At 36.6% G+C, this 9,117-nt stretch overlaps 1 non-coding gene across 1 annotated transcript; it reads right to left on the minus strand.

Moving 5' to 3' along the window:
* Positions 1-1,522: 1,522 nt before the first annotated feature.
* Positions 1,523-1,683, minus strand: LOC122797427. Its single transcript, XR_006364136.1, has one exon. It is a non-coding gene; the product is annotated as a U1 spliceosomal RNA (small nuclear RNA).
* Between the last annotated feature and the right edge of the window lie 7,434 nt (positions 1,684-9,117).

A 9,117-nucleotide genomic window follows, 5' to 3' on the forward strand; every position in this document is an offset into this window, starting at 1 on the left:
GAACTAGATCTTTATATTGATGTTTTCCAGGATAAGGAGTGCTTGTAGGGAAAGGAGTTTTTTGTTAAGTCTTCTAGCATTCAACAGCAATACCTTTATATTATCTGGATTTTGTTTTATGTTTTTTGTTATGTTGGAATCTTTCAAGGATTCACATTGCCTAAAAAGGCATTATGAGGGTGAAAAAGCTTTAGCCAGTATATAACACTTTGGGGAGATAGGGCTGTCTAGCATCTCCTATCAGGCTTAACTATATTGCACCCCTTTGAATGCCACCAGAAGCTAAACAAATTGTGGAAATCAATAAGGTTTTGCTCATACTGTGGCACTATTCTTGGTTAAGGTAAAATGCTACTCAAGGCTAGGTTCATACTTGCCTCTAGTACATATTCCAAGGGCTCCATCATTTCTCTCTTCATATTGTGAAAGAAGTACATCTCATATCATTTACACCCATGTGTACTATGACTTCATCATACATGTACTTTTGGTGTAAGGACTTGAATGCCTGCATGATGAGGCGAATTCTGGCACCTAATAGGCAACTGACTGTCTTTCTCCTGTGTAAACTGGCGAGTGGTTTATCAGTGTCTCTTACAACTTAGTCAGCTATAACTAGGATGTCAGATTGTGGGTGATTTGTCTTCTGGACTTTTTAATTGCAATACTATGACTCTGATATGTATTTCATGGTGGGTGCTGCCTGTGTTGTGTGTTTTGTGAGGCTGCTGAAGGCACTTATTTTTAAGGTTAAATTTAGGAGCCTTTGTGGTTAAGATCGTTACCTCAAGGTATGTGGGTCTGTTGCTGGGTCTGATCCAAGTATGATAGGTTGTTGTAGTGTAATCTAAAAGAAGTAATTGTTTGCATGTAATATTGTAGAAAACATAGAATTTTACATTCTTAAGACAACTCCCTCAACTATAAGAAATAAGTAATGCTGTCCTGTTAGTCAGATATTACTGGATTGTGCAAATTGTGTTAACTTTGTATTATTTTAAAGCCATACTATATTCACCAGTTGTGTTAATCTCACTTGTTTCTTAACTGCACGTAATAAATTCATTCACTTTGATTCCTGTTCCGTCCTAATCCTGAGATATTCTACTACTTTCCATGTGTCCCACTGGCGATGTGTTAGGATTTTATTTATATGTAATATTCTTGGAACAAAGATACTAACTTTTTCATGAATCAGCATTGTCATGCAAGATATTATCATTATGGCTCTTCATCATATCTGTGATGTTTCTATGGCAGTCTAAGTGTGAATTTGTTTATAAGGGGAGCTTAAATGTTTAACACTTTAACAGATTTGTCTTAATGGTGCCACCTAGTGGCCATTATAGATAAACTATGCCCATGCAGCTTTCTTCTCTATGCCTGCTAGCTTTAGTGCATTAAAAAGTGTCTGGAGACAAAATTTCATTTCTGCACCTTTACTAAGTTCAAAGTAAACACCTCCCATATTAGTTTTTAGACGTTTTTCCCCATATGACTAATATGCAGTAGTGCCGGTGCTTATAATGTTTTTCAGACATCATGCTATCAAAAACTGTGCAGTTAAGTTTCTCACATTTGGGGAAATCACAGGGGTCAACCCAACCAAGTGTGCAGTATTAGATCCTTACTCTGGGGAAACCACAGTCTTGACTGTAGTATTGCCAGTGCCTGAGAGAGTCTTTTGAATACATCTCTACCCCAAAGCAGCTCATGTTTATGATTCTGTCAAAACTGAATATTTTTAAGGAATTAAAATAACTGATGGCGAGTTCCTTAGAAAATGGAGTGATCAAATTACATAGAAATAACTGGAATTTGTGGGGACAATATATACAGAACAATGTTCAGAAGGAGGACTGAAATTTAAGGGAAGGCAGGATTTGAGCAATTTATGAAATGGAGTGAAATGTGTACTTCATGAAAATGATAGAGGAAATGTCTTTTTATTATTTTATGTGCACCCTTGTTAATTAGTGTAAGTCATGTTTAATAAGCATGCAAAGTCTAGTAAATACACTTGGAGAAGGGTCATCTTCTAGCACAGATTATGCAGGATTAATTGAAAGTTAGTCATTGCCTCTCTTCGTTATTATAACCATACCTAATAGATACAGCACAAATTACACTGTGCAAGCATTTGCCTGGTCTTTGTTCTCAGTCCTCACATTGCTGTCTTTCTCATATCATTTACTGCTGCAATATTGACAACAACTCTCACTGAAGTGTTAGTATTTGGCCACATCTTTAAATTAATATTTTGCCTCTTTTAATTCTTTTAATTGTGTACTAGTAATTTAACTTATCAGAACATTCATCTACTTTTTTGGATAAGGTGAGATATTATTCGTATGAGCCAGTTCCTAGAGTTTTTTCTTTCTTGCACCACAATTTGCCCTACCTCTTAATATATGCAAGGCTAATTACTACATGGATAAGACACCCCTAAGAGTTGTCAAGGTAATCAGGAATCTGAGAACATATGTAGACAGTAATTTGAATTTTGACAACATGTTGCCAAGGTAACAAGAAAATCATTCTATGTCATCCAGCTTATAAGTAAGGGCATGGCATCTAGGTCCAAGGAAGTCATAGTGTCACTTTATTTGGCCCTAATTATACCCATTGTTGAGTATAACGCCTCCTTTGGCATGTACTTGACCAGGCATATGCAACAGCTGGAATGCCCACAAAGGTTCTTTACCAGGAGAATCCAGGGTATAAACACATCGTCCTATATGGATTACCATAAAGCCGTATCTCTATGCTCGGTCTCCTTCAGGTTATTGAGAGGTGATCTACACTTGGCATAGAAGGCATCCTTGGATCCACCTCTGAAGGACCTTTTGCACATCTGCAAAATAAACAGCATCAGATCCACTAGATCTATGCATTTAAATTTTGCTTGTGACATAAATAAGACAAGTTGGCTAGACAGACGTGTCTCAGTAGATCCCCGTGCTCTAGAACAATCCATACCTAACCCTATTTAAGTGTAACCTTGACCAATGGATGGAAAACTGAAAATTCATCCTAGTTCCTGCCCCCATGCCTCTGATAGGCAGAGCAGATAGTAATGTCCAAAGTAAAATACCCCTCCCCAAATAACCACTAGAAATTTCCTAACTAATATACCCCCTCCTAGTAAATAGCCATGATATAGGGATACAGCTGAGTTTGTTGCATGGCTAGGCTTATAAAGGCCCTGATGATCATCAGCCTAGTATATACCTATGAACCTAGAAACCTATAAGGAAGGATAGGAATACCTATGAACCTAGAAACCTATAAAGAGGACTAGTCAGCATAAGAGGTTGTTACATTAATGGAAAAAAATTATGAGATTGTAAAAAAGGAATGTATACAATTGCATTTGCTCAAGATACCAAGTATTCTCTTGGTATCTGTAGGTGTTATGGTTGTGTAAGATGACTATGGGGCAGAACCTGAAAATTGAAAGAGGCATTGAGGCAGACATTTAAGATGGGAATGGAAGAAGAGGATAGGTGGGATGCAGAGAAAATGATCAAAATAAGAAAGACGCTGCTGGATAATCATGACAACATGATTTAAAATGGAGATAACAACAGTACAGAAGATGAATAAAGTCTCTCATGGTGTCCATCATTACTAAAGACATATTAGGTAAGGGGCTAATCACAGAATGCATCAAAGATTACTAGCATATAGGGAATACTGAGATATATGAATCAGAAGAAGAAAGAACAGACATGACAACAGCATGGGCAAAATCAAATGAAGAAATAATACTAGCATGGTATGTAGGTCCTTGTAAATCTCTGGCAGGATATTATGCCTTTGTTGGTTTTATCAGGAAAAAGTTTTAAACAAATTAGAATACTAAACACAAACAGGATTACATCTTTATGTATTGTGCCACCTGCTACTTCTTACGTTAAAGTTTCTTAAAAAAATAATAAGGAAGAAAAATATGAAAGAAAAAATGTTCCTGACAGTTTTCAGCTGCTTATTTCCTCATAGTACATGTGTTTAATACATTTCATGACATGCTATCCTTTGCATTTGTGCAAACTATCTGCTCTGTTTTCTTCTCCTTTTCTTTAGCTGTTTTCACAATGTTGCCATGCATGTCATTTTAATATGGTTGCAGTGTCAAGTGCTTTAGTCCTACTACACATAAAGGTGTGTGTGTGTGTGTGTGTGTGTGTGTGTGTGTGTGTGTGTGTGTGTGTGTGTCTGTGCGTGTACATATATATATATATATATATATATATATATGTTAATATGCTGTTGTTTTAAGTAAGTTCCTGGATTGTGATATACATTTGTAACTGTCCCGCTACTTTAGTGGTACTGTGAACTCTGCTGTTGATTTATGTAACAGACTATCAAGTTAGGAGAAAGATATGCAATGCTAACCATCAGACTGTTTATCTGTTTTCTCTAGTATTCACATCATCAAATTCAGCTGCTTCCATTATGACACCTCACATCACAAGTGCTCAGAATGCAAATGTCCAGTCCAGAAACCTCAGTAGCAGCCGTTTATATTTCATCTAATAAGATTGCTTCAAACAAGTGTTTTTTTTTTGTTTGTTTTTTTTTTTTGTAAGAAGCTACACTTACACATAGACATATCCACATATATCTATATCTATATGTATATCTATAGCTATATCTATATCTATAGACAGATACCATCTCCGTGGTCATAAAACACTGAATAGTGTTTTAAGTAATTATATATATATATATATATATATATATATATATATATATATATTTTTTTTTTTCACTTTTGCAGGAGATAGCAAGGGATTTTCATAATCACAGTCGATGACATGTAGGGAAGGCCTTACCAGCATTATATACAGTCACCAATTGTACTAAATTTTTCCAGATAAAAGCTGACACTTAATTATATAAATTGTGACACTTTTGCTCACATCTAATTAGACTTATTTTATCTGTTTTACTTCATGCATATTTTTCATCAGTGATTACACTGAGAAAACCTTAGAGAAAGCTACCATTGAGGATACATAAATAAACATATTCTGTTCAAGCCAAAATTGAGAATAATTTATTATATAAATATATGTTGGCATGTTCCATTTTCAAACAAACAAAAATAATCAGTACCCAAATGGCTTTTAATCACAGGGGAGGTGATCTAAATTGTTTGCTAAAAAGGAAGGAGTTTTACTTGCAAGTAAGGTTGCTTGCATGGTTCAACCCAGGCTCAATTGACAACATTAATATTAGAAATATTTACAATTAAGAAGCTTGAAGTCTTAGAAAACAACATTGGTTGCATGCATTTAAAAGAGTATATGTTCATGAGTTTTAAGAATAGTATTGCTTTGACAATGAGTGTAATGACTTTTAAAATGTTGTTTTAGCAATTTATTAGTTGTTCCTGATTGTAATTAAATGTCTTTATACCATATGGCAAATTTAATGACATGAAAGTCAAAAAGTAGTTAACAAGGTATGTTTTTTGTTGAAGAATATTCAGTAATTGTGAATGCAAACACTCAAATTTATACAACAAATGGATTAACTTAAATATGTTTCTGGTTCATTAATTGCAAGTTTGATTGTTTCTGCAAACTTGCCAGTTTGGAATAATCTTTTTTGGACCTAATTTCCACAGAGGTGCAGTCCCTACTATCTAAATTTACAAGTAAATCAAAGTGTATGCCATAACCACAGGAAATAATAACCTTATAACTAAATCTTGTAAAAAAGTTCTTCTGAATACTATGCATATAACAGGAAAAAAGCACATATTAAATCTATATAAAAATATGATCACAACAAACCCCCTGTAAAAAAAAAAAAAAAAAAAAAAAAAACAGGACTATGAAATTTAAAATCATTAAACCAACTCTAGCAAATATACACTAAATTGCAGCACAAAAATAAAATAAAACATTAAATTAGTGACAGAAAAATGCATTTTCAATTCCTTTAGAATGTGAATCAAAATTATGACAATGACAGACTTTAAAACTAATACCCCTTTATTTAAAAATACACATGCTAAGAACATAATAATAAAATTTAAAAATGTAAATTGATACCCCAGTAAAAAGGACTGGGCTGTGTGAGTCAGAGCTGGAGGTGGCAGAGTTAAAGATGTTAAGATTTGCATTGGCTGTGGTGAGGATGGACAGGATTAGGAATCAGTATATTAGAGGGTCAGCTCAGGTTGGGCAATTGGAGACAAAGCCAGTGAGGCAAGATTGCATTGGTTTGGACAACTGCTGAGGAGGGATGCTGGGTATATTGGGAGAAGGATGCTAAGGATGGAGCTGCCAGGAGTGGAAGACCTAAAATAAGGTTTATGGATGAGGTGAGAGAGGATATGCAGTTGGTATGAAAGAGCATGATGCAGAAGACAGAAAGAAATGGAAACAGATGATCCACTGTGGTGACCCCTAATGGAATCAGCCGAAAGAAGTAGTTCATATGTGTGTCCGGGTCTCTGTATACGCTGGTACATATGGGTAAATCTCATCTATAATTATCACATTTGAAAACATTGAATTAGTATCATCAAAAATAAATGAGATGTAAAAACCTATATAAATAAAACTCAAATTATTAAACATCATACATATTTTATTAAAAATTAGTTATTGTAACAGGAATGTGCATATCTGTATGCCCCATCCCTAATTACAAAATATAACACTTGAAAGTCACATTACTGCCTCATAGATAGAGGAAATACTTTGCTTTCCAGCAAAGCCAAGCATTACCTCTACTGCAAGTTATTGAGACCTCAAAGTTCATTAATGTATTATTCCAAAAAAAAAAATGCTGTTTCTCTGTAACTCTACTAATGGTAATTTCAAAGTTTAATGTCTGCAGTAACTTATGCAATACACACTCAATCATTAATGATAAAAATGTATTACAGCTTTCACATGTACTGCTTAACAATGTCCTCTAGGAGTTTTAAATAGCTTTCAAAGTGTCTTTTTTTAACATCTCAATGATTGCTTATAGGGCATTTGGCATTTTTTTCTGATACTTTGTCAATGCAAACTACATGTTCAAGCTATAAAAACCTATAAGATGAGCTACATCATTGCTTCAAAGCTATGTTTCATTTTCAACCTCACAACTACTATAGATGATACAGATAAACATTACTGATTGCAGAGTTAATGACTCTGGTTTGTAGTTTTCAGATGTATTGAGTAAACAGGGAAGTAAATATTGTGGGAAAAAAATAGCCTAGGAATTGTTATGGCTAGGCTTGTACAGGCCCTAGGGTTAATAGCCTAGCACCAACCTATGAACCTATGCCAGGCACCCAGCATTACTGCAGCACAGGTTAAAGCTGCATTGTCCAAGGCCAAGAATACAGCTTCCATGGGACCCAACAATATCACTGGATGTGTTCTACATGAACTACAAAGTGAACTGGCATCACATCTGTTTGCCCTGCTCAGTCACAGCCTCACCTCATGCTTTGTCCCTAGTGAATTGCGCACTGCTACAGTCATCCCTCTCCATAAAGGGGGAGTGACTAAAGACCCTGAGAATTTTTGCCCCATTAGCCTGATGAGTCTGATATGTAATGCTACGGAGCATCATCATGGACCTAATTAACAAGGATATACATCTCCAAACTCTAGATCCCATGCAATTTGGTTTTGTGAAAGGTAGATCATGCCTGCTCAACCTGGTTGACTTCTTTGAGTCAGTCACCAGAGCTGTAGATGAGGGCAAGGCAAGTTCATACAGCCAACCTCAATCTGGGTAAGGCCTTTGATACCATTCCTTACTCAGGAATTATTGACAAACTCACCAAACTAGGCATCAATCCCTATATCACTAGGTGGGTTGCAAATTGGCTCACAGATAGAACCCACAGTGTGAAAGTAGCAGACTTCAAGTCAGACTGTCAACCGTCGCAAGTGGAGTTCCACAGGGATTGGTCCTGGGTCCTGTACTGTTTGGCATCTGCTTCTCAGAAGTCCAGGCCAACACAGAGGGACTCTGGCGGACCAAGTTCATAGATGACTGGAAGCTGGGAATCATTATTAACTCCCCAAGTGATGTAGACATCCGACAGAAAGGCCACACTGAGACCAATGACTGGTGTCAAAACCATGGCCTTAAGCTTAATGCCAAAAAATGCGTTGTCATCCCCTTTGGGAAAAACTCAGCTCCCACTAATTACCACATCAATGGGAGCCCACTGAACACTGAAGGCATTATAAAAGATCTGGGGTCACAGTTGACAGCAACCTCTCTTTCGACCACCACATTGCCACTGTGGTCAGAAAGTCCTTCTATGTGGCACATCTCATTACCAAGGGTTTTGCATCCAGGAAGAAAGAGGTCATCATCTCTCTCTATTCTTACCTCATTAGACCAATCATCAAGTGTAATGCCTCATTTGGCATGTACCCTCACTAGACACATGCAAACAGCTGGAAAGGCCACAAAAGTACCTCACAAAGAGGATCCTGGGCCTTAAACACATGTCCTACATGGACAGACTCAAAAAACTCCAGCTATTCTCAGTCTCATATCGTCTACTAAGAGACAATCTCTTCTTGACTTACAAAGCCATGTCTGACCCAGCTCTGGTAGAAATGCTACATATAAAGAAATCCCAATCCCTCTGTACCACACGCTCCAGAGACGTCAAGCCTCATTACCACAATCAACAGAACATGCTGGAGGGACAGATTCATTACCCAGAGACTGCCCATGCTCTGGAATAGACTTCTCATACATGTCAAGCAGAGCACCTCACTGGTGCTCTTCAAGAGAAATCTTGATGAGTGGATGGAAAATAGAAAGTTAACCCCGGGAATCACTCCAGTAGCTATTCTTAATAGAAGCACTGGGAACTAATGTCGGGTGGCATGATGCCAGAGCACTTCTATGGGCTAGGCTTGTAAAGGCTCCAGGGCCATTATCCTAGTACACACCTATGAACCTATGAAATACACGTTTAATCCTGTCTTATATACTTATATATTTTGGGCATGAGTGGCAAAGTCACAAGTCCTAAATCTTGTCCCCTAATCGTATGATGCAAGGTATTCTGTTTATTACACAATCCAGACATCTATATATTCTACTCATCAATGTTTTCTGTTTTCT

The sequence above is a fragment of the Protopterus annectens genome, chromosome 3.part0 (genome assembly GCF_019279795.1).
Source record: "Protopterus annectens isolate FY-2018-M chromosome 3.part0, PAN1.0, whole genome shotgun sequence".
Classification (NCBI taxonomy): Eukaryota; Metazoa; Chordata; order Ceratodontiformes; family Protopteridae; genus Protopterus; species Protopterus annectens.